The 24,597-nt window shown below is 43.0% G+C and overlaps 1 long non-coding RNA gene across 1 annotated transcript; it reads right to left on the reverse strand.

Moving 5' to 3' along the window:
- Positions 1-743: 743 nt before the first annotated feature.
- Positions 744-5,747, reverse strand: LOC140592327 (uncharacterized). Its single transcript, XR_011992699.1, has 4 exons — positions 5,682-5,747; positions 5,397-5,568; positions 5,134-5,261; positions 744-3,772 (listed from the first exon to the last, which is right to left on the reverse strand). It is a non-coding gene; the product is annotated as an uncharacterized lncRNA (long non-coding RNA).
- Positions 5,748-24,597: the final 18,850 nt, after the last annotated feature.

Consider the following 24,597-nt stretch of genomic DNA (forward strand, 5'->3'; position numbering starts at 1 on the left):
AAATGTGATGTTCACCTGTGCCTAAACAAGAACAAAAACTGCTTCTGTGCATTCCACGAGTGAGAAAAAAAAATAACGTTTTTTTTTTACATTGTTACACTGTTTGCATTGTTGTGCGTGCCTGCTTGAGTGTGTATGTATGTATGCATGTGTGTGTGTGCGCGTGTACATACGTGCACCGGTGAGTGTGTGTTTGTGCGCATACGTGCATGCATGGGTGGGTGAGTGTGTATGTGTATGTATGTATGCATGTGTGTGGTTGGGGTTACTTATTATTGAATACCTCCTGTTGCAGATTTATATAAATAAATAAGTAAAAAAATGGGTGAATAAATAAAACCTTATTTTTTTTCACTGTTATACTACTGTGTTATTGTTGTCTTATTATTGACCATTATGCCTGTTGTCGCAAATTTGCAACATACCAAAATTTCTATTTTTTTTTTGTGCAAAAATGAAATTAATAATCTCAACATTATTTACTCTCTACTTAAAGGCAAAAACACACACAAAATATTTTTTTATATACAGCTATATAAATTCAGGCGTTAAGGGGTTAAAATAATAAATTTAAATTTGTATGACTGAATGAATTTTAACCATTTGTGCAATTTCATATTACTGAACAACATCATACACACTTAAATGTGTATTGTATTAAAATGTTAAAAGTATAACTACAAAGGAACAGACAGATTCAATGAGCACAAAAGCACTGTGGAAAAAGCTCAAAAAAAGTGCTTTATGGTAACAGGAATATCATCTTTCAATTCTGAACAAACAAGAAGTCCTGAGCGGTATTCTGTCCCAAAACAAGAAATCCAAGAAAGTATTAACAAAACAGTCAATGTCAAGTTGCAGTTTTAAAAGAACAAATCATTTATATTTGTATGACTATGAATTTCAGTCATTTGTGCAATTTCATATTACTGAAAAACAACATACACACTTAAACATGTATTGAACTCAAAGACCTGAGCACAAAAGCACTCTGGAAAAAGCTCTAAAAAGTGCTTTATAGTAAAACATGTAACTGAACAATATAAAGGTCATTTTGCTGAAATCCATACGTTGTTTGAAGGTCAAAAGGCTTAAAGAAATGCAAGGTTTCAACATTTAAAAGGGAAACTTTCCTGCAAAGCCCCTCTTGGACTTGAAATGAGTGAAGATGTTCAACAAAACATACGGTTTCAAAATCAGAAGTCAACAAAAAATGCTGACCATTGAATTCAATTAAGTCTGTAATTTTACTGAAGACAGGAATATCATCTTTCAATTCTGAACAAACAAGAAGTCTTGAGCGGTATTTTGTCCCAAAACAAGAAATCCAAGAAAGAGTATTAACAAAACAGTCAATGTCAAGTTGCAGTTTTTCTGCAATCAGTTCACAATCCAGCAAGTTAGAAAGCTGAACGCTTGTTACAGGTCCACACTCTATACTCTTGAAAGGCTGAGATTCCCAGTGGTATGCGATAGCCATTTGATGTTTAAGTGCTAATGACTTCGTAATGTTTTTGAAATTCTTTACACTTTTTTTTAAAAAGTGATGCTTTGCTTCGTAACGCATCCCCCAAACATGAACAAGCGGGCCTATCTTCCTGATGCATCGGGGGTAATGGATCATGAAGTGATGCTTGGGAATAAGATTCCTTGGATAGAGTTCTTTGAACAGCGTGTGGTGTTCACAGATCAAATGTTTCAAATAAACAGTCATTCCATTCGAGATGACTGGAGAAAACACAATATTTATTATCTGCAGTAGAAGCAGCAGTAATCTCCAGTGCTTATTTCCTACTTCAACCAGATCTCCAAAAATCAGTGGCAGATTTCTAATGAGGCAAAATGTCTGGATGGCATTGAGACCCAACCCAGTCCCAGCTTGTTCAAACTTAACCATGGTAGGTCGGTTTTTACATTCAACATAACCATAGTTAAACGAGTAAATGCTGTTGCTCGCAGACTGTAAGGACACAACATTGCTCTCCGACAGATAATCAAAAAGCAATTTCATCTCTAACTGTGCTACTCCCTCTAGTAAATCGTGCATGATATCCACGGCATAGTTTTCAGAAATATTAAAATACTCCAACTCGTTAAGTAAACATGTTCTTTTGACACCAAATGATGACTGTAAACCATCATCAGTAAGGAGGCTTTGACAGTGCTCAGCATGTAAAACTCTGTCACGCAGTGTGATGTCCGGATGATCGTCAAAGAAAATGGTCTGAGAAGAAAGCTTATCAATTAGACAAAACCTGCAAAAATAGTTTGCGCTAAATGACTGTACAAACCCAAATAGTGTGTGCACTCCTAAATTATCACCAGTTACTTGAGCTATTGTTCCACATATTGGTTCTTCAGAGAGTGGCAACTTAATTCCAGAACTCTCAAGAATTTTAATATCACACACAATAGGCTCCAGAATTGCATTAAAGCCATACCGCTTGAGATCTTGTGTGTGAAAAAGTGCCAAGAGATGAATATTCATTAGGGCAGAGTTGACCTTAGGAGACATGTTTCTCAAAACAAAATACATACTCCCAACCTTATGAATGCCATGTTTGGATCCCAGAGGATTTGAGGTTTCAAAGTCATCATAAAAAAGTTGTATTTGAAGAGACTTATTTTCTTTGGAAAAAAGGGAATGCTCTTTAAAATAGCTACCATCACAAAACTCTCTTAAAATTTCCCTCTCCTCACTTGGCTGTACAAAATGTTTATGGATTTCTTCATTTCGGAACATGAAACTTAACGTCTGCAATAAAGGAACATATACGAATTTATCAGTGACTGGCACTTGATCATATGTACCTGTAGTTGTATTTCGCCTAGTGTCATATCTCTGTCCTAAAGGTATTTCAATTGGTTCTACAACACCCCAAGTCTCAAAAAAATTCTTTTTCCATTTTGTTTCTGTTGTGAACTTAGAGAAGGGATTCTCAAGACAGTCAAAATATTCTTCAATAGCTTTCCTATGTTCATCAGTTTCAATCAAGTTAACAACATCCTCTTTAATGTTTGAGTGCAATTCATACACAAGTTCCTCCATATTTTCAGCCACTGATGTAACAACATTGGTGGGTACTCCACTACTCTGCAGTTTTGCAATTAGAGATGCACACATTTCTTGGGTTCGCAATGTTCTCTCATGACCACTTGTGCTTGGTTTTTCTGAAACTGTGCTGGAGGACTGCATTAAAGAGGGACTAGAGGGAGGTTCTAATGAATGCATGTCACAGCTTTTACTCTTGTGTCTACTTTGGATGTGTTTTCTGAAGCCGGAGAAAGTAACAAATCTTTGACAACACCCATCCTGATCGCATACCAACTGTGACTTTCTGCCAGGAAAAATAGCATGAGTAAGCTTGAGATGGCGAATTAACTCTGTTACTGTATCAGAAATCAACTTGCAAATAAAGCACCTGAACATGTTTTAAAGATGACTGTGTAACAACGCTTAATTAAGAAACTTGGCTCGAAGATCTCTGACTCGTGGGCTTTCACGGGTAATGCCTACATCAATGTTGTAAATCGTGGTCTGAAGAAAGGTAAACATATTGTGCAAAGCGGCATCATATGAAATGCCAAACACATAATGAACATTGAAAAGTTCGTCAAAGGCTGAGAGAGAGGACTTAGCCATGCAGGGGATGAGCCACTTATCCACAGCAATGTAGAAGTCATGGATGCTACTCTTCGAAGTGCCAACTGCCAAGATGTAGGGCTGTGTTGTCTGTGTTGATCCAAGGACTTCTTCAAAACTGCAACAGGACTGAAAACAGAAAAAAAGAGTCACATTTAAATTAATGTACATCTAGATGTTAACAAACATTCTAGGTAGGGGTGCACCGATTGCAGTTTTCTGGCCGATCAACGATCACCGATCCTTAGGCAACCTTACCTGCCGATCTCGATTTTTTTTTGCCGATCTTGTTTCTTTCATAACTAAAAGACAGTTACTTCAATGTTTCCATTTTTATTGAGTAAATTGATATGAATACTCACAAAACATGAGGTAGTGTCCTCAAATATAAATGAACATATAAATGAGCATTGCTGTTTGAAGTACAAAATCATATTTTTTCTTCCAGACTTTAATTTCTCTAATTTTGTAATATATATATATATATATATATATATATATATATATATATATATATATATATATATATATAGCTCTTATGACACACTTGTCCAAAAAATAGGGAGGGAGGCAGCCTGCACTGCACCTCTCTCGGGAATGGGAGAAAAGGCTGATTTAACCCTCTGGGGCCTAGGGGTAGGAAACACACTTTCACTGACTGGGGCATGATCACACATTTCATCACACTTAATTCATGGCAAATAAATTATTTCTTATATATTTGTTTTGCCATTACACTCATCTTTATTTTAATATATATTGTAAATATGTCAGATTTTTGTTAAGTTTGAAATTTGACATCAAAGTATAGACATTGCAAAATGCAGTTTGGAACACTTGCAGAAACATTATAAAAGTACATAGTAAGCAATGCTGGCAACTTTCATGTGTATGAATGAGCCATTGTCACCTGGCCACGTCCCCAACCCCCTTTTATGGCGCTGAAGGGGATGTATCTGGATCGCGTTTCACCGTTGCGCTGTTAATCAAATTACCATGCGAATGCGATTTGAATACGCGCTAATGCGGCTATTTAGAATGTGAATAGCGATCTTCGGGTGAGAGCGGTACTACACGCCCCCGATGCAGGTAAAACAAAGTAAGATGACATGGTTTACTTTTTTGCCGATTTAACCTAATTAAAAAAACTTTAATACTTCCGACAATGGACGTTTTGAAAAGAAGACAGATTACGGATTTAGCCAGCGTTTTTTTTTCATGATTATACATTAAGATTTCAGCGAGATATTTATAAACTGAAATAGACGCGAAAAGTACGCGAAAAGTACGCGATGTCGTCGACGACATACTCGATCCCAAAGAGTTAAAAGCATATAACTAAGATCGGTGGATCTCATGGGAATATGGTCGATTTCTGATCCCCTCAAATTAACGTGATCGAGGCCGATCGATCGGTGCGCCGATCGATCGGTGCACCCCTAATTCTAGGCATGACATGCAGTTCTACATAAAATTAAGAGTAAGCATACCTTATGAAATCTTACTATGCGATCCAAAGCTTCACGAACACTGATCTTGAAAAACTTCTTATTTCCGCTAGAAGGTGGTGGCAGGAGATAGACCAGCAGTAGCAGGGAAGACATATCACGGTCCCAGTCTAAATTCAAAAAAGAAAAAAGCAAACCATAACAAATCTATATAAGCATATATACCAATATACATAAGTTATTTTATATACACATAAAATGATTATCATTACTCTTGATTAGCATACATAATGAACTGTCTGTACCTTCTTGACAGGTGTTGCAGTTTTCTGCAGACTGAATCAGACAACTCAAAAGTGGTGACTGAGTGAGGTTTTTGGCTTCTTGAATTACTTTTTGCTTCAGAGTACAGTCCCACTTCTCCAGAAGTTAAGATGCAGTCTCCACTCCAAACAGTAACTCAAAGTCTTGAAGCACCTAAAGTTGTATACAGTTAAAAGCAAGAAAATAATTAGTTACATTACAGAGTGTTGCAGCTAAACAGTCCATTCAATTTTGAACAACAACAACCTATTGTGTGCAACACTTACAAGTCCTTTTGTGTGAAGAAACCTTGGAAATAAGGAAAGAACAGATGATGATTTTTCAGGATCTTGGATCATTTTCTGGCGATACTGGAAGGTAGATTTCATTTTTGCAGTAACTTGATTCCCAATCAGGAGTGTAAGTCTTACCTGTGGCTTTATCTTGCATTGATTTGCGAAAAGACCATAACTGTGTCCTTCAAGCGCGTTGTTTCAAACGACCAACAACATGACGACTGCAATGTCCCGTATGTAAAATAAGCACCGAACCAGTGTAGATGTTCGCGCCAAAGTTTCTACGCAAATTTAAATTATTCGATTAAAAAACAGCCTACGGCCATATATGGAATTCAGTTTTCACTAACAATTAACAGTTACAAAACGTACAAAATAACTTACTAAAATGCAGAATGTTTTAAACAGCTTTAACAATCAGGCACCCTGCTTCAGAAATAGGTATCCTCTATAATAACTTTTTAACAACTTTACTTTTACACACTAACCACATATAACTTACTCAAACTATAAAAATAGATTGGCCGTCATTTAAAACAAACATAATCAGAATTGTAAGCCTTACCTGTGGTTTTATCTTGTATTGAACAGAGAAAAGACCATAACTGTGTGCTTCAAGCTCGGTTCTCCTTTCTTTCAAACGACCAACATGACGACGGAAATGTCCCATATGTAAAATAAGCACCGAACCAGTGTAGATGTCCGCGCCCAAAATTCCTATAAAATTGAATTAATCCGATCAAAAAATAAAGCCGTATAGTTACAATAAATAACGCAGTTCTAATGTTTCGAAATGTCCGATTTCACTAAAACTAATGTTACAAGATAGGCCTATATAGCCTGCCAGTGACTCACTAAAGCTAGTTTACGTTGCGTCTCATGGAAATAAAACATATTAAAATGAACTCTGCGTATCAATTAAATGTATGTATAGTTGTATTAAAACAACATGTTAAAAGTGAATATTCTTAATCTTACCTTTGTGTTTTGCTTTCGATCGCAGGACTCTACTTAAAGAGACGCCATTATTTTCACAGTCAAATGCGGCAGGGCTGTGGAGTCGGAGTCGAGGAGTCGGAGTCGGAGACAATTTTGGGTACCTGGAGTCGGAGTCGGCAAAAAGTTAACCGACTCCGACTCCTACTAAATTTAAATGGGAATTAAAAAAGTAAGTTGAAATGTCCCAATTCACAAACAGTCATAATGAACTACTTCTCTGCTGTAAGAATAAAACCCAATGCATGCAGTGCATAATGTTACCACAAAACGAACATGTCAAGTAACCATGAAGCATGCTTTTCATTGACTGTATGCGTCACTATATGGGATGTAATGCACAGGTAAGGTGCGGCACCGCTTTCCATTGTGTCGTGTTCCACTGTTACAGGGAACTGTGAACCTAGCCTAAAGCCCCCCATACATTTACAGATGCACTGCCGATTTTTCGGCCGTTCAACGAGTCATCACGCGTCAAACGCCTGAAAAATCATCTGGTGTGTTCTCAGCTCCGTCGGCTCCCCTTCGCTATGCGCTACCCTTGAAACCTTGTTTTCATTGTGTTTGTCTTTAATCTGGCATTATAGTAGAGTGTTGGCTTCCTAGCCAGTAGTTCTGTGGTGAAATGACATGTATGTTGCCTTCCTTTCCTTCAATGGATGTAGAAAATACCAGAGATGGGGACAAGTCGCATATGATCAAGTCCAAGCAAGTTTCAAGTGTTAACCATCAAGTCTCGAGTCAAGTCTCAAGTCACAGTTAAGACAAATCAAGCAAGTCAAGGGTTCACCCTAAGCAAGTCAAGTCGAGTCCTGATAAGTTTCAAGCCAAGTCAAGTCAAGTTGCAGTACTAAAACAAACAGAGGTAAAATTTTCGATACATGTTTATTTTTGCACAGAAAAATTTTTACAGAAAAGATGAAATTATATACATATATTATGTATCTTATTTGCATTGCTATATTTAAATTATATGCATATTTGTGCTACATTAATATCTGAAAATAAAATTGTGTTGCTTACACAAAATGTTTAAAACTAAGAAATCCAGTCTAAAATGTATAATGCAATTCAATCTGAAAGGATTAGTTTACTTTGACAACAACAATGTACTAGATAATGTAGATAATGTACTCACCCCCTTCTCATCCAAGATGTTCATGTCTTTCTTTCCTCGATCATTAAGAAATTGTTTTTTTGAGGAAAACATTTCAAGATTTCTCTCTATATAATGGATATGTATGGCACCCCGTCTGGGGCACAATGAACTGCGCCACGGATGGCTGCTGTGGGTCGCTGCAGTGTATCTTGGATTTAAGATATTCATCATATCTGCAAGGATAAAAAAAATACCAAACCAATCAGGGAAAACAGTAAACATTAAAGCAAAATTAATTTTAAGTGATGATCTCTTGCCTATGTATGTGCTTTAAGTTAGGTTCCAGCAGTTACAGATTTTCATGTTTACACACACAAAAATGGAAATACTTAAATGTACTGACAGAATGTAAGACTTAAGTATTTATACAGGTTATGAACCTTATAAATTAAAGTATTGTGACTGAAGATTTATCTAGTATGTTTTATATATGATGCTTTAATACTTATGCTGTCCATTATAAGGCACAGTAGGGGATTTATCCACTCTTTTTAATCTAACGTTAGTGATGAATCTCGTTAATTAAAATGAACGGATCTTTTTCATTTCAGCAGAATATAAATATAATGTATGTTAATATAGCCCAGTGATGAAGTTATGAAGCTTAATCGTCATCTCTGCGGTGGACGCGCAATATACACGTTTCATACATAATATATAATCTGATATATTTGTTTTCTATTTGAACTGGTTTCATTCATTTATACAGCACACAACATTTTGTTGTTATTGTGAGTGTACACAAAAAAATTATAGACACTTAACGTAACGTTTCGAACGATGAAATTATTCTTGTCTGTATGACCAAAAAGTTTTGAACGAGTTATTGAAGGAGAAGTGATTGCACCGACGCTTTCATCTTAGATTTTCATGCAGTATAACATTACACGAGCTGCCATTCAACTAACCACACGCAGTCAGTCCATACAAACGCTTGAAAATGCGCACATTTAATATAGACATTATAGTTTACATGTAATATCGAGAAGCCCTTTCATTTCAAGTTGCACTCAACATTAAAATGTGGCTACGCCACTGGTAACGTTATAGCGTTTTATTTATGAGATGATCATCACATTTCTGATAAAAAAAAAAAAACATGCAACCAAGGCCAAATTATGACAAACAGAAAAGATTAATTTAATTAATTAGTAATCGTTTTATTAAATTGACTGTAAAGAATTCGACTTTCTTACCTTTCCTTGTGGTTTTTGAAGTGCCGGATGAAATTTGATGTTGTGGTTGTCGTGTCTGATACTCTCGCGTTGCATTCTCTGCATCTGGCAAAGCTTTTTTTGTTAGTACGGTCTAGTTCAAAGTCCTTATAGCCAAACGTGACTATATGAGGAGCTCGACTATTGTCTGCCATGTTTGGCGCGGTTTGAGTTGTACAGCGTTCTTCTTCTTCTTGGTAACGTTAAGAGTTGTGCAGCGTTAAGGGCGCAGGCGCCAATTATGGTGCTGCTGAGTCATAATTATTTTATTAAATTATTTTATTTTATTAAACGAATTATATTTAAAAGTTCAAGTCATTGTCGAGTCTTCCACTTTAAGTCAAGTCAAGTCTCAAGTCACTTACTCTCAAGTCAAAGTCAAGTCAAGTCATTTTCTTACTTCAATAAAGCAAGTCTCAAGTCCTGAAAATTGTGACTCGAGTCTGACTCGAGTCAAGTCATGTGACTCGAGTCCCCCATCTCTGGAAAATACATTAGCATAGTATATATGTCACGCCCCGCTCCGTCCGCTCCCGATGTGTGCCACGCCCACCTCGTTACCTCGTGTTCAGCCCTCATTGTGATTGCCTGTGTCCTGTTAAGTCTAGCTTGTCTTGTGTATTTAGTCCTCGTCTGAGTCAGTCTTCCCCAGACTTGTCATTGTAGTGTCATGCGTTGGTCCTGTTTCCTCGTCTGTCCTACAATAAACCCCCTCTGTCCGCATTTACGGCTCCGATTGCCTGCTTCCCGGCTCGCTTACCGCCCGATCGTGACAGAATGACAAGTCTCCGCAACAAGCTCAGCGCGACCGGGGAAGTCCTCCCCATGGAGGACGAGGTGATTCAATGGACAAACCAGCTGGATCACCACCCGGATCCCGTAGCCCACCGGCTGATAGAGGGCTGTTGGGAGCTCCTAAATAGGAGGTTCCGGACCGGCGAGGAACAGCTGCTCCAGCAGGTGAACGAAAACCTGCAGCAGCTGAGGGAGAGAGCGGCTGTTTGGCTACCCCACCCGGGGTATGCCACCCGGGAACCGCCCCCCGACTCGCTGCCAGCCCCCTTCCCGGTCACAAAAAGGGCTGGTAATGAGACGCGCAACCCTGAGCTTCATGTGGCTACGGCCGCTCAGCTTCCCCGCTACGGGGAGCTGCCCTGGGTCCCAGAGGGCTCCGCTCTCCCCCACTCCAAAAAGAGAGGCCGGAGAAAAGGGAGGAAAACCCAGCCGGCGACGCTCTTCTTGGGAGCGTGCTCCCTTCTCCCCGCCCCGGAGAACCTGCCTCCTTCAGAGGCTGGGGAGGACCGACCAGAGCGCTGTCCCGGAAGAGGGATCAGCGCCGTGAGGGACCCTATTCCACGGGTCTGGAGAGCCCTTAAAGGGACAGCGCCTACGCGCTCAGCACCCCTCCTTCCTGCACCGGACCTGTCCGATTCGGATCTGCCTGCTGCTGCCGCCGATCTGCCCGCGGCACCGCCTGCTGCTGCTGCCGCCGCTCTGCCCGCGGCACCGCCTGCTGCTGCTGCCGCCGCTCTGACCGCGGCACCGCCTGCTGCTGCTGCCGCCGCTCTGACCGCGGCACCGCCTGCTGCAGCTGCCGCCGCTCTGCCCACAGCACCGCCTGCTGCAGCTTCCGCCGTTCTGCCTGACCCGCCTGATGGCGGCGCCCGCTGCGGCGCCCCCTGCTGGCCGCATGAGGGCGACGCCCGTTCTGCCGGCACCTGAACTGCCTGTCTCGCCTGTCCTGCCGGCTCCTGAACTGCCTGTCTCGCCTGTCCTGCCGGCTCCTGAACTGCCTGTGGTGGCCGCGGTGGCGCCCCCTGCTGGCCGTGTGATGGCGGCGCCCGCTGTGGCGCTCCCCGCTGGTCGCGTGCTGGCGGAGCCCGCCGAGGCGCCCCCTGCTGGCCACCTGCCTGCGGCCCTGCCTGAGGTCGCCTCTCCCGTCCTGCCCACGGCCCTGCCTGAGGCCGCCTCTCCCGTCCTGCCCGCGGCCCTGCCTGAGGCTGCCTCTCCCGTCCTGCCCGCGGCCATGCCTGAGGCCGTCTCTCCCGTCCTGCCCGCGGCCATGCCTGAGGCCGCCTCTCCCGTCCTGCCCGCGGCACTGGCTGCTCCGCCTGCGGCCACGCCCGCGGCTCTGACTGCCCCGCCTGCGGCCACGCCCGAGGCTCTGGCTGCCCCGCTGGTTGCCTCCCTCCTGACTCCCGCGCCCTTACCCCGGCAAGGCCGACGCCCCCCAGGACCCCGCCTGTCAGTGTCCCGAAAGGGACGGGGCCATAGGCGTGGGGCCCGGTTCCCGCCCGCCCTGCCCCCTGGTTCGCCCTCGCTCGCCTTGGCTGGGGCTCCAGGGCCGCCTGCGGTTCCTCCGGCTCGGGGTCGGCGGTCGCCTTCGGGTCCCCCCCTGGATCCGCGGTGCCGGTCCTCGGTCGCGCCTCCGGCTCCATGTCGGTCGCCTCCGGGCCCCCCTGCTCCGGCTGGGCGTCGGACGGCGCCTTCGCCGGCTCCGGCTGCGCCTCCGCCTGCCGCGGCTTCGCCTCCGCCTGCCGCGGCTTCCCCCTCCTGCCTGCCTTCACTGGTGTTCCCTCCTGCTCCCTCCGTGTCCCCTCCGTCACTCCCTCGTCCCGTTCCCTTGGCCCCTGGGTGGTCCCCTCCTGCTCCCTCCTCCCTCTCCCCTGCGGCCCCTCCGGCCGCTGCCCGTCGCCCGCCTGGGCTCCCTCGGGCTCCCCTTCTTCCTCCTCCCTTTCCTTTGGTCCCGCCTGTTTCTGCTCCTCGTCCTTTTGTTCCTCCTCCGTTCACTCCTGGCCCTTTTGTTCCGCCTTTCTCCCCTTCTGTGTCTCCCTTCCAGGTCTGTCTGTCCGCTTTCCCTGTTCTTTGTCGGGTTCTGTCCTTCGTCTCGTCCCTGTTCCTGTTTTGTGTCTCTGTCTTGTTCCCTGTTTTTGGTTGAGGTTTTGCTTTGTCTTCCAGGTCCTGTTCCCCGGTTCCGTCTCGTCCGTCGCCTCCTCTCGGGCGCGCCCGGTGTGCGTGCCTTTGGGGGGGGGTTATGTCACGCCCCGCTCCGTCCGCTCCCGATGTGTGCCACGCCCACCTCGTTACCTCGTGTTCAGCCCTCATTGTGATTGCCTGTGTCCTGTTAAGTCTAGCTTGTCTTGTGTATTTAGTCCTCGTCTGAGTCAGTCTTCCCCAGACTTGTCATTGTAGTGTCATGCGTTGGTCCTGTTTCCTCGTCTGTCCTACAATAAACCCCCTCTGTCCGCATTTACGGCTCCGATTGCCTGCTTCCCGGCTCGCTTACCGCCCGATCGTGACAATATACATACAGAGGAGTCGGAGTCGGGGAGTCGGAGTCAGAAGATTTAGAAACTGAGGAGTCGGAGTCGGAGCATTTATCTACCAACTCCACAGCCCTGAAATGCGGACTGCATTGCCTCAATTGCTCAAAAGTTCCCGTATGTACAATTAACACTGGACAGGTGTTTGGAAGCGCAACACCAAAATATTACACCACTTGGGGGCATCATTTCACACAAGCTGGTGTTTATTACAGTAAATGTACACTTTTATTTTAACACTTCAACACCATAAGGCCTTACACTGAAATTTTAACACCATCGAATTTGCTGTGCATGCTGCTGCTTTGTTCAGCTCCCATGCTGAAGCATGTTCACTTTTTTGTAGTGTGCCTGCTGTTTAAATACAGTATTGCTGTGCAAATTGTCTTGTGGTGTATTTCTGTGCGTGTCTGTGTGTAATTGGTTAGAGTTGAGGCAATGGCATTCAACACCGTCAGTGTTTATTGTATTGCAGTTGAGTGTAGTCTGCCAGTGTTTATTTTCTAACTTAGACACTGGTCAGGAGTGCTATTAACATTACTCAGTGTTGGCCAGTGTAATTGTCTTACTCCCTACAGTGTTAAAATATATCTGAGTCAGTGTTACAAGATTAACACTTTCAAAAGTGTTAAATTAACACTTAAAAGAGTGGACGCATATAGACACTTTTCCAGTGTCACATTTCACACTCTTGGTGTAGCTTTTGGACTGGGTTGGACATCATACAGAACACAGGGAGACTGACAAAAAATTGACTCTTGACTGCATCACTTCAAACACTGCAAATAATGCAAAATTGGGTAACAATATACTTGCAAGTAGCTTTTATAAATTGCTTGTAAAACAGTCGCTTTTCTTTCATTGCAGGATACCTGCAGTATCCCAGCAGCAGGATGCATATATATATATATATATATATGCATCCTGCCATATATATATATACTGTATATACACTCACCTAAAGGATTATTAGGAACACCATACTAATACGGTGTTTGACCCCCTTTCGCCTTCAGAACTGCCTTAATTCTACGTGGCATTGATTGAACAAGGTGCTGAAAGCATTCTTTAGAAATGTTGGCCCATATTGATAGGATAGCATCTTGCAGTTGATGGAGATTTGTGGGATGCACATCCAGGGCACGAAGCTCCCGTTCCACCACATCCCAAAGATGCTCTATTGGGTTGAGATCTGGTGACTGTGGGGGCCATTTTAGTACAGTGAACTCATTATCATGTTCAAGAAACCAATTTGAAATGATTCGAGCTTTGTGACATGGTGCATTATCCTGCTGGAAGTAGCCATCAGAGGATGGGTACATGGTGGTCATAAAGGGATGGACATGGTCAGAAACAATGCTCAGGTAGGCCGTGGCATTTAAACGATGCCCAATTGGCACTAAGGGGCCTAAAGTGTGCCAAGAAAACATCCCCCACACCATTACACCACCACCACCAGCCTGCACAGTGGTAACAAGGCATGATGGATCCATGTTCTCATTCTGTTTACGCCAAATTCTGACTCTACCATTTGAATGTCTCAACAGAAATCGAGACTCATCAGACCAGGCAACATTTCCAGTCTTCAACTGTCCAATTTTGGTGAGCTCGTGCAAATTGTAGCCTCTTTTTCCTATTTGTAGTGGAGATGAGTGGTACCCGGTGGGGTCTTCTGCTGTTGTAGCCCATCCGCCTCAAGATTGTACGTGTTGTGGCTTCACAAATGCTTTGCTGCATACCTCGGTTGTAACGAGTGGTTATTTCAGTCAAAGTTGCTCTTCTATCAGCTTGAATCAGTCGGCCCATTCTCCTCTGACCTCTAGCATCAACAAGGCATTTTCGCCCACAGGACTGCCGCATACTGGATGTTTTTCCCTTTGCACACCATTCTTTGTAAACCCTAGAAATGGTTGTGCATGAAAATCCCAGTTGATTTGTGACCAATTAGATTTGTGAACAATATTTGAGAGAAATGGGTCTTTTGTGTATGTAGAAAAATTTTCCTATGTTTGAGTTCAGCTCATGAAAAATGGGTACAAAAACAAGAGTGTTGCATTTATATTTTTGTTCAGTGTATGTTTTGATGCTCACATACTGTAAGAAGTATTACTAGAACTGCGTTTTATCATCTACGGAATATAGCCAAGCTTTGTAAGATGCTCTCACTTCGTGATGCAGAAAAATTAATACATGCCTTTGTAACTTCCAGACTGGACTACTGTAATGCCCTCCTGTCTGGTTGCCCGTCTGGATCCTTACATAAACTTCAGCTGGTACAGAATGCAGCAGCCAGAGTTCTCACAAACACTAAATAAATTGATCACATTACACCAGTCTTATCCTCCCTTCATTGGTTACCAGTTAAGTCTCTGATTGACTATAAAATACTGCTATTAACCTATAAAGCACTGAATGGCCTTGCACCAGAATACCTTAGTGATCTACTGACTTTATACAACCTCCCGCATTTGCTTCGTTCTCAAGGCGCGGGATATCTGTTAGTACCTAGGGTAGAAAGAGCTACGGCAGGCTGCAGAGCTTTCTTCTATAGAGCTCCTCAGCTGTGGAATGGTCTTCCACCGGATGTGCAGGTTTCAGGCTCACTCTCAATATTCAAGTCTAGACTTAAAACATACCTGTTTAGTTTAGCTTATAGGGACACTAGTTCTAGCTCTAGCTAACTCCTCACTCCCAGTTAGATCTATAGTGTGAGGTGTAGAGCTGGGTGGATATCACAAGAACATAAGAACTAAAGAAACGAGAGGAGGTCATTCGGCCCATCAAGCTCGCTTGGGGAGAACTTAACTAATAGCTCAGATTTGTTAATATCTTATCTAGCTCTGATTTAAAGGAACCCAAGGATTCAGCTTGCACTACGTTATCAGGAAGACTATTCCATACTCTCACTACACGCTGTGTAAAGAAGTGCTTCCAGTTTGAAATGTTCTCCCGCTAATTTCCACCTACAGTATGGCCACAAGTTCTTGTATTGGAACTAATGCTGAAGTAACTATTTGATTGAACAGCATCCAAACCTGTTAGAATCTTATAGACCTGGATCATGTCCCCCCTCAGTCTCCCTTGCTTGAGGCTGAACAGATTTAGCTCAACTAATCTTTCCTCGTATGACATTCCTCTAAGACCAGGAATCATTCTTGTGGCCCTACACTGCACCTTTTCTAAGGCCGCAATGTCCTTTTTAAGATATGGAGACCAAACCTGCACACAATATTCTAGGTGAGGTCTCACCAAGGAATTGTATAATCTTAGCATTACCTCCCTTCACTTAAACTCCACACACCTGGAGATATACCCCAACATCCTATTGGCCTTTTTTATTGCTTCCCCGCACTGGCGAGAATGAGACATGGAAGCATCAACATACACACCAAGGTCTTTCTCATAATCAGCTACCTTTATTTCAGTAGGTCCCATAAAATACCTGTACTTTACATTTCTGCTCCCTACATGGAGTACCTTACATTTGTCTATGTTAAATTTCATCTGCCAGGTATCGGCCCAGTCACTAATTAAATCAAGATCCCGCTGTAGCTGCTGAGCCGCTAGTTCAGTATCTGCTACACCACCCACCTTGGTGTCATCTGCAAATTTCACCAGTTTACTGTATATATTGGTGCTGCGGTACCCCACTATGAACGCAGGCCCACTGTGACATTGTGGCTCTTATAACTACTCGCTGCTTCCTATCTGTTAACCAGTTATCAATCCAGGTCGCTACAGTTCCTAAAATACCCGTCGCTTTGAGTTTAAGTAAGAGCCTCTTGTGGGGGACAACATCAAAAGCCTTTTGCAAATCTAAGTAGATGACATCATAGGCCTTCTTATCATCAACTTCCTGAGTAGCTTCCTCAAAAAACTCCAATAGATTTGTTAAACAGGATCTACCTCTCCTAAATCCATGTTGGCTATCCCTCAAAATGTTATTTGAGTCCAGGTAATCTACCATTTTCTCTTTGATTATAGCCTCCATAACTTTACCAGTTATACAAGTTAGACTGATTGGCCTATAGTTTGACAAATTACTTCTATCCCCTCATGAGATCATAGTTATATGTTGGGGAAAGCGCCGAAGCTTTGACCCCTGCAATACCTATGTGGAGAAAGCGTACTGGCTTCTCACTCCACACTTTGCACTTCTAGGACTCAGGAATAATAATAATGAGACAGCACACTTCTAATCTTTTACTTGCGCAAGGGTGCCCACTCACTTAGATGCAACAGACAATATCTGCGCCTCAGTTCAGTGTCACACAGGGCAGTCCCTTGGCTTCTTTATTTATACAGGAGGGGAGTGGTTACAATGGGGAGTATCCTAAAGCTATACTGCTGTTTGTGCTTCTTGCGAAGGGGTTAAAACACAGGACCTTGCATTCCTCAGAGTGGGCCCCCTTGATGTATCGACAGAGTCTATTTCCACTCCCAGGGTGATTGTTCCTTTTTCACAATCTTACAGAGTTACAGAAGATGTCCTGTTCTATCAGGTCTCTACGTCAAAGTTGATAAACTATTTGCCTACATTCACACAATTAATATGATAAGAAATTTACCCTAACCCTTTTTTGAAAATGGGCGATATGTTGGCATGCTTCCAATCAGAAGGTACCACACCTTCAGATAAGGATTTTTGAAACAGTAAAGTTATACTGATCGGTGCCATTGACTTTGGATAAACTGAATTGACAGTGCTGTCACTCTACAGTAGCTTCACAATCGCTTGTGGGATTGGAGTGCTGACATTTCAGGGACTCCCCATACCTGCATTCCCACTTGCCTCTCCCTCCTACTTATGCTGCCATAGCCATATCTGCCAGAGCTTGCACATTGCACTTCATATTGCACTCATCTAACTTTTAGCACTGCCTATAGTCTCCCCTACTTTGACTAATTGCATATTTTATTTCCCCTACTCCTCCTTGGGGGTGCTGCCTGGAAACCTCAATCTATCAAGATGTCCAGCACACCCTGCAACATGTGACGTCGCCACTACCAATGACGTCTGTGCATCCAGCTTGCCGTTCTGGCTGTGTCATCTTCCATGTATGACCCGCTGCCTGCCTTCTGATTGCCTGGCGATTGGAGGGAGCGTTGGCACCTGCTGTCATTTCCCCCCTGCTCCCCGTTTGTGTCTCAAATTTTACTGTATTTGACTCTCCCTGCCGGCCCCTGGAGGATGGGCTCCCCCTTTGAGTCTGGTCCCTCCCAAGGTTTCTTCCTTCTAGGGAGTTTTTCCTTGCCACTGTCGTCTATGGCTTACTCACTGGGGGCTTTGGGTGGGGATGCTGTGAAGCGCTTTGAGACAATGTAATGTTGTGATAATGCGCTATACAAAAATAAATTTGTTGTTGTTGTCCAGAAACATATTGGCGTCGTACGTGTACGGAACATTTCAAAAGTATTCAATGAGGGGGAAAAAACCGAGCCCACCTATGTACCGAAGGGTGATGCGTTTTTCTGCCAAAGAAAGACAATGTTTCAATGTTAAAGTTTCAGCCTCCAATAGTCAAAACATTAAAACTGTTAAAAAACATTAATTGTTTTACTTGTAATAATCTGAAAGTTGATGATAAGGTCATTTTCATATATTGAAATGTATCCGGGGTTATACCCCGCCTTGCCTCCATAGCTACCAAACTGTAGAGACCCTGGATAGGACAGGACAGTATGGATGGATGGAAGGATGGTAAATGACTGATACATTTTTAAGCATTTTAAGCTACCTGAATCATACCATTTGGCTTTCATTACATAACCATCTCACATAACATTTTACACATTTTGTGTTATTATTCAGTGTTTTAACTTTTAATACAGTGTCTTTCGGGGTCTTTTTCCAAATATGTCCATTATAGAAATTAGGCCTACAACATAAAATGGATTTTATTTGGAATGATACATTTTTAATATATTCAATGTAACATTCAGAAATCTTATTAAAACCTATTTCAATAATAATAAACCCGAATTCTTCCAAAGCTTTTAACAACAGAGCTGTTTCTGCAAAACTGAACACGTGAGACACAAGGCACACTCACACAGAGAAAATATTTGCATCAAGATCAAGAGACGATCAAAGAGCAATGAACCAAATACTGTACTTGACTTACTGTGCTCTGAAAATAGTGCATAATAACACACGCAGCCTCTACGTGGTGTAGGACAGCACCGCTCAGTATCACAAAGATACAGATACGCAGATAGCACACCTCTGAAACCCCAAAGGTAGATATTTTGTTTCTTTAGAATAACAACAGTTCGTTCAAAATTCATATTCAAATTCAGCGTGAATTTTTAGGTCACGTTACACGGGTAACAAAGTTTATACTTGACAGATATGGCAGCTCATTTTATATGATGGCACCATGAGATGCCAGCACCAGGAATAAATCACTCTCTAACGTTTGGAATTTTAATGTCAGTTAGAGTGTCCACTAGGTGGTCATAAAAGCACATTATTTCTCGTTAGGCTAAGGTTAGGGTTAGAAAAAGTATGGTATTTTCAGGCATCAAAATGTGTTTTTATGATAGATCTGGGACGCTGTAAGATGTGAAACCACACTTTAGCTTGCTTTAGTGGCTTATTTCCTACTTTCCAACAGACTGTTGTTTCACCCTAAGGCTCCAAATTAGAGTTAGGGTTAGCAAACTGAGGCTAGGGTTACGATTGGAAAAAGTATGGCATTTTCAGGCATCGACATGTGTTTTTATGACAGTTCTGCTCCGCCGTAGGATAGGAAACCACAGTTTAGCATGCTTTAGCAGCATATTTCCTACTGTTCAGCAGCCTGTTGTTTCACCAATCAGGGTTAGAGTTAAGGGTATGGTAGGGAGGTACTATTACAACAATTCAATTACTATTCAAATCCTGATGTGCACTTTCAAAATGCTTTGGGTCGGTATAGTTATTGGATTCCGTACAAATAGTTTTTCTGTCCTGATAATGGAACAACCCAATGTACTCCAAAAATTTGACTAAATTTTATGGAATATATGTCATATGGCACATTGTAGTATTACTTTTTGACACCAGGTGACAGATATTACTCATTTACATTCTGATGTGTGAAGTTGTTTAAATTAGATTTTCTGGATTTGACTATATTGTTCTGAAAACTTTGTTCAATTCCTGACTTTACACATATAACTTTGTAACCATGTTCAAATAAAGGTCCTGGTGGGAGTTCCCGGTAGGGAGGTAACGGTGGTTCCTGGTATTGGTGTTTCTTGGTAGGAAGGTAGAAGTGGTTCCTGGTAGGGAGGCAATGGGATTGGGTATACTTTCACTGGGGTAGAGATCCATGGAGGTCCTGGTAGGGAGGTAGTGGTGATTCCTGGTAGGGAGTTAGTGGTGGCTCCTGGTAGGGAGGCACCGGGATTGGGTGCACCTTCCCTGCGGTAGAGATCCATGGAGGTCCTGGTGGGAACTTCTGGCAGGGAAGTAGCAGTGGTTTCTGGTAGGGAGGCACTGGGATTAGGTGCACCTTCCTTGGTGTAGAGATCCATGGAGGTCCTTGTGGGAGTTCCTGGTAGAGAAGTAGCAGTGGTTCATGGTAGGGAGGTACTGGTGGTCCTTTGTAGAGAGGTAGCAGTGGTTCCTGTTAAGGAGGTAGCAGTGGTTCATGAATGAATGAATGCCTTTTATTGTCACTATACACATGTACAATAAAATTAAAAGCAGCTGCTCCAGTGCAGACATGTATGTAGAACAACAAACAATAAGTAAAAATAGTGCAAAAAGTTCTGTGGCGCTATGTACTGTACATATGGAAGGAATGATTGAATAACTGTGTAGGTCATTGCACATTATTTAAATATTACATAGTAATGACGATCATGTGCAGTGAGTAGTGGATGTTGGACACAGAGCGATGACATTGTACAGTATACAGATATTGTACAGTTATTATCAATACCATTTAGATATTGGATATTGCATAGTTGATAGATAGAAGGAAGTCTAGGGGTTGGGGGGTTAGACTGTGTAGTCAGTGCATGTGTGAGTTCATGAGTGGTTATGGCTTTTGGGAAAAAACTGTTCTTGAGTCTGTTTGTCCTTGCTGTGATGCACCTGTAGCGCCTCCTTGAGGGCAACAGGTCAAACAGTCAGAGCCAGGGTGGGAGCTGTCCTTGGTGATGTCTTTTCTGCTGAGGCAGTGGGAGGTGTAAATATCCACCAGGGAGGGGAGAGGGCAGCCGATGATCAACTCTGCTGCCTTTACTACTCTCTGGAGCCTCTCCATGTCTGCCATGGTGCAGTTGTGATACAGTACGTCAGCAGGCTCTTGATGGACAAGCGGTAGAAGGTCAGTAGCAGGTTGGAGTCCAGGATGTAACTCAGGAAGTGTAACTGCTGCTGAGCCTTCTTGATAACTGCTGTGATGTTGTCTGTCCAGGAGATGTCAGCGGAGATAAGGATGCCAAGAAACTGGAAGGCATGGACCCTCTCCACACACTCGCCATTGATGTAGAGGGGGGCTAAGTTGGTGCTGTGCCTCCTGAAGTCAACTATGATCTCCTTGGTTTTCTTGGTGTTCAGAGCCAGATTGTTCTTTGAATACCAGGCGGACAACTTCAGGACCTCCTCTCTATAAGCTGCCTCGTCTCCCTTTGAGATGAGTCTGACCACGGTGGTGTCGTCAGCAAACTTGACGATGAGGTTGTTGCTGTGGGCTGGACTACAGTCGTGGGTTTAGAGACAGTACAAGAGGGGGTGCAGCACACAGCCTTGTGGGGAACCGATGTTCAGTGTGCTAGTGGGGTGGTGCGGGATAAGGGTCCCTAGTCACCTGCCCCTTCTGTCCGATGGGGGCGTAACCAAACCTTTTACAATGGGGTGGGGGTGGCAAGGCTGCCTGGTCACCTGCCCGTTCTGTCTGACGGGGGTGTAACCAGACCTTTTACAGTGCGGTGGGGGTGGCAAGAGTGCCTGGTCACCTGCCCCTTCTGTCCGACGGGGGCATAACCAGACCTTTCACAGTGGGGTGGTGGGGGTAAGGGTGCCTGGGAACCTGCCCCTTCTGCCTGACGGGGGAGTAACCAGACCTTTTACAGTGCGGTGGGGGTGGCAAGGGCACCTGGTCACCTGCCCATTCTATCTGATGGGGGAGTAACCAGACCTTTTACACTGGGGTGGGGAGGGGTGGGGGGGCATGAGCAGACCTTTTACACTTGGGTGAGGGAGTAATTATTTAATAAAATAAATTTCATTATTTAATCAAATAAACACATAATAATTTTATTTACTTTAATCCACTGACCCAGGGGAGTAACTGGATATACAGTGGTACCTCAGTTCTCAAACTCATATTTCTTAAAAGTCGAACCAACCAGTTAAAAATTTTTTTACCTAGAACTCCATCTGAATCTCAGAAGTCAAACTGTGAACGCTGACCTAAGATAACTTGTACACGCAGGGAAATGAGTCACGTGACACGTCTCTCAGCGGAAACAAAGGGTAACGCTTCAGTCTCAGCCTCGCATTTGCTGTAATAGCATTGTAGGATCACACATGCACATATCACAGGGCCTAAATTCCAGGTGGCCTGAGACAAGGCCGAGCCTGGTACGAGAGGCACCAAAGGTAAACACACACACACAGATAACAAGGGAGGCCAGCACTCCAACTTTTATTGCCCAAAGATTTAGGGACCTACAGACAAGCAGAGTGGACTTCACGGACAGGGGTCCCTCGACTTGGCACACAACCCCCTCCCCACACATTCTGCCTTACATATCACTCACCTAACAGACGAACACCCTAAAGGAAATTTCATTTAATTTGGCTTTTGTATACCCTGTACTGTATATTGATTTACTCACGACTACTAGTCTCAATATACAGATAGGTTATGTTTGTATGTGTCCTTAGACAATCATAGTGTTTTGTGTGCCACCCTTATAACCATGTTCACAGAGTATCACCTATTTTACCCCTTTGCACTTGTACACATATAAATTTAAATAAATAGATAGGTATAGCTACCATTGTATATATGTTCTCATAGTATACCAGAAGAATCTGGAAAATTAGTGTAACCAATGTGTCCTATCTTTTAGAGAGTCTTCTTTGTTAAAACCCCCCCTTCTCTTCCAACATTCCTTTGTGGTCCTTATCTGATCTTGGTGGACAGTCACCAAGTTTCTTTGTTTCTACCATGCTACTGTATGTTAAAAGAACTGAATTTAGGTGTATCTTATCCATTCTGGAGAAGATGAATTGGCATAAGCCACACCAAACAAAATATGTTGTTTCCAGATGTGCAACTTATATTGATATTACCACAAACTAACGGCCACGCCTATCTATGGATAAGATGTGCTGTTTGTAATATGAATATTTGATGTAATACCTGCACAAAGTGTAACATCTGTTGAGGTGCAACCCAAAACACCTGTATCCTATACTGATGTGAATGAGTCACATAGATAAAATAATTAATTGTTTAATCAATTAATACAGATGGTATGAGGTATGTACCTGTGAAGCTGGTATGGCATACAGTATTTGGTGTCAAACTGATGGAAAATCACTCCTGATTCCAAATCTGGTCAGTGATTACCATAAAAGTGGATGTATCAAAAGTTATAACAGCTTAATGAAAATCATCAGTAAAGGGAGAATCAGTCGGGCCATAAATCCCAAAAGGACTGATACAGACCCCCTTCCGAAAGCCCGCCAAATGGATGGCCAGCCATTGGGCCAGGAGTCGAATTCCTGGTCATCCCTATTCATGAACTTTAGACCATCTCTGGCACCAACCATCAAAGCAAATTCCTTGTATGTGTGAACGTACTTGGCAATAAACCCGATTCTGATTCTGATTCTGATTCTGATAAAAATCTAGCACCTCAGAACAAAGCAGCGCAGAGAATAACCGCCAGCCCGAAGGAGAACATCAGCCGGGGCAAACAGATCGGCAGTGCAGAAAAGACCATCAGCCCGGGAGAAGAGAAGTCCACAAGAAACCCTCAGGTGAAGGCCCAGCTGAACAGAGAACAGCACCCAAGACAAAGCTTCACCAGGAGAGAGAATCCAAAGGGGCTCCACTCCACTGCTCCAAACGCCACGCCTTCCTGAGTGCCATCAGCTCAACAGCTCTGTCATCAATTGCCAAGACCCCCCCCCCACTCTTCAACCAAGTAAACCAACTTCCTTTCATTCTAACAACTTAAGCTGTTCTGTTAACCTGCTATAAGACTTTAGGGTCGTGTTTCCACAAACTGTGCTTGCTTTGCAGAACAGTATTTCCCATTTAAGGTTACTCATTTAAATCCGGTCATTGCATTTTCATAATTACATAGTTTGTTCTATTGCGTTATTTCGTGTTTGTTGTTTGTGTTAAGTGTAATGTCTGTCTTATGTTAGTTGTAGTGTTAGCTAGGAATAAATGCATGTCTTTTACACAACTTTAGCCTCCGTCATTGAGTGTTCCACAATAAGTTCCTGCCTTTGTACGATCTTGCTACACGCTCTGAACCTCAAACTCGCCTGAAACATCGCGAGACTCTCTCTCATCGGCCGTGAGGGGGGCTTCGCTACCAATTGTTTACATTACCTGGTGACGCAGCTCGGTGGACGAGCCTTCTAACCCAGGTTACTAAGTGATACTGGTAATTAGGGAATCCCATTTAGGTCTCACATTAACAGACTCACGGGGATACCGCAATCGAGTTTGGAGGAGCCGACCATTCGGCATAACAACTGATTAATAATCAGTATTAAATAATAATTAATTAAACTTTAATTAATTCAAACATATTGGTGGAGATATTAAAATTTACCTGAGCTAATAATTCCTACAGCATCGTGCACGTTTACACTAGCTGAATACATATATTTGACAGTACAAATACATTTAGACAATGATAGACAGTAACAGTAATTATTATATAATAAAATACATTAAAAATAAAGATTTCTTATTTTAATATTAATAATAAACCATTATTACATTTAATTATCATACTGTCGTGCCAAGCATGGACGGAATGGAGACAAAGGCGCAGACATCAGGGTATCGGGGAATACGGGGTTTAATTACAAGTAAGGCAGGCAAAACGCAGATGGACAATACAATGACCGGACTGGGGAAACAAACTGAAACGCGGAATAAATACAGAGGACTAATGACAACAACAAGAAACAGCTGATCACATGGGGATTCCACACGGGGTTAACAAGGGTGCGTCGCACACAG

The sequence above is a fragment of the Paramormyrops kingsleyae genome, chromosome 8, assembly GCF_048594095.1.
Source record: "Paramormyrops kingsleyae isolate MSU_618 chromosome 8, PKINGS_0.4, whole genome shotgun sequence".
In the NCBI taxonomy this organism is placed as follows: Eukaryota; Metazoa; Chordata; class Actinopteri; order Osteoglossiformes; family Mormyridae; genus Paramormyrops; species Paramormyrops kingsleyae.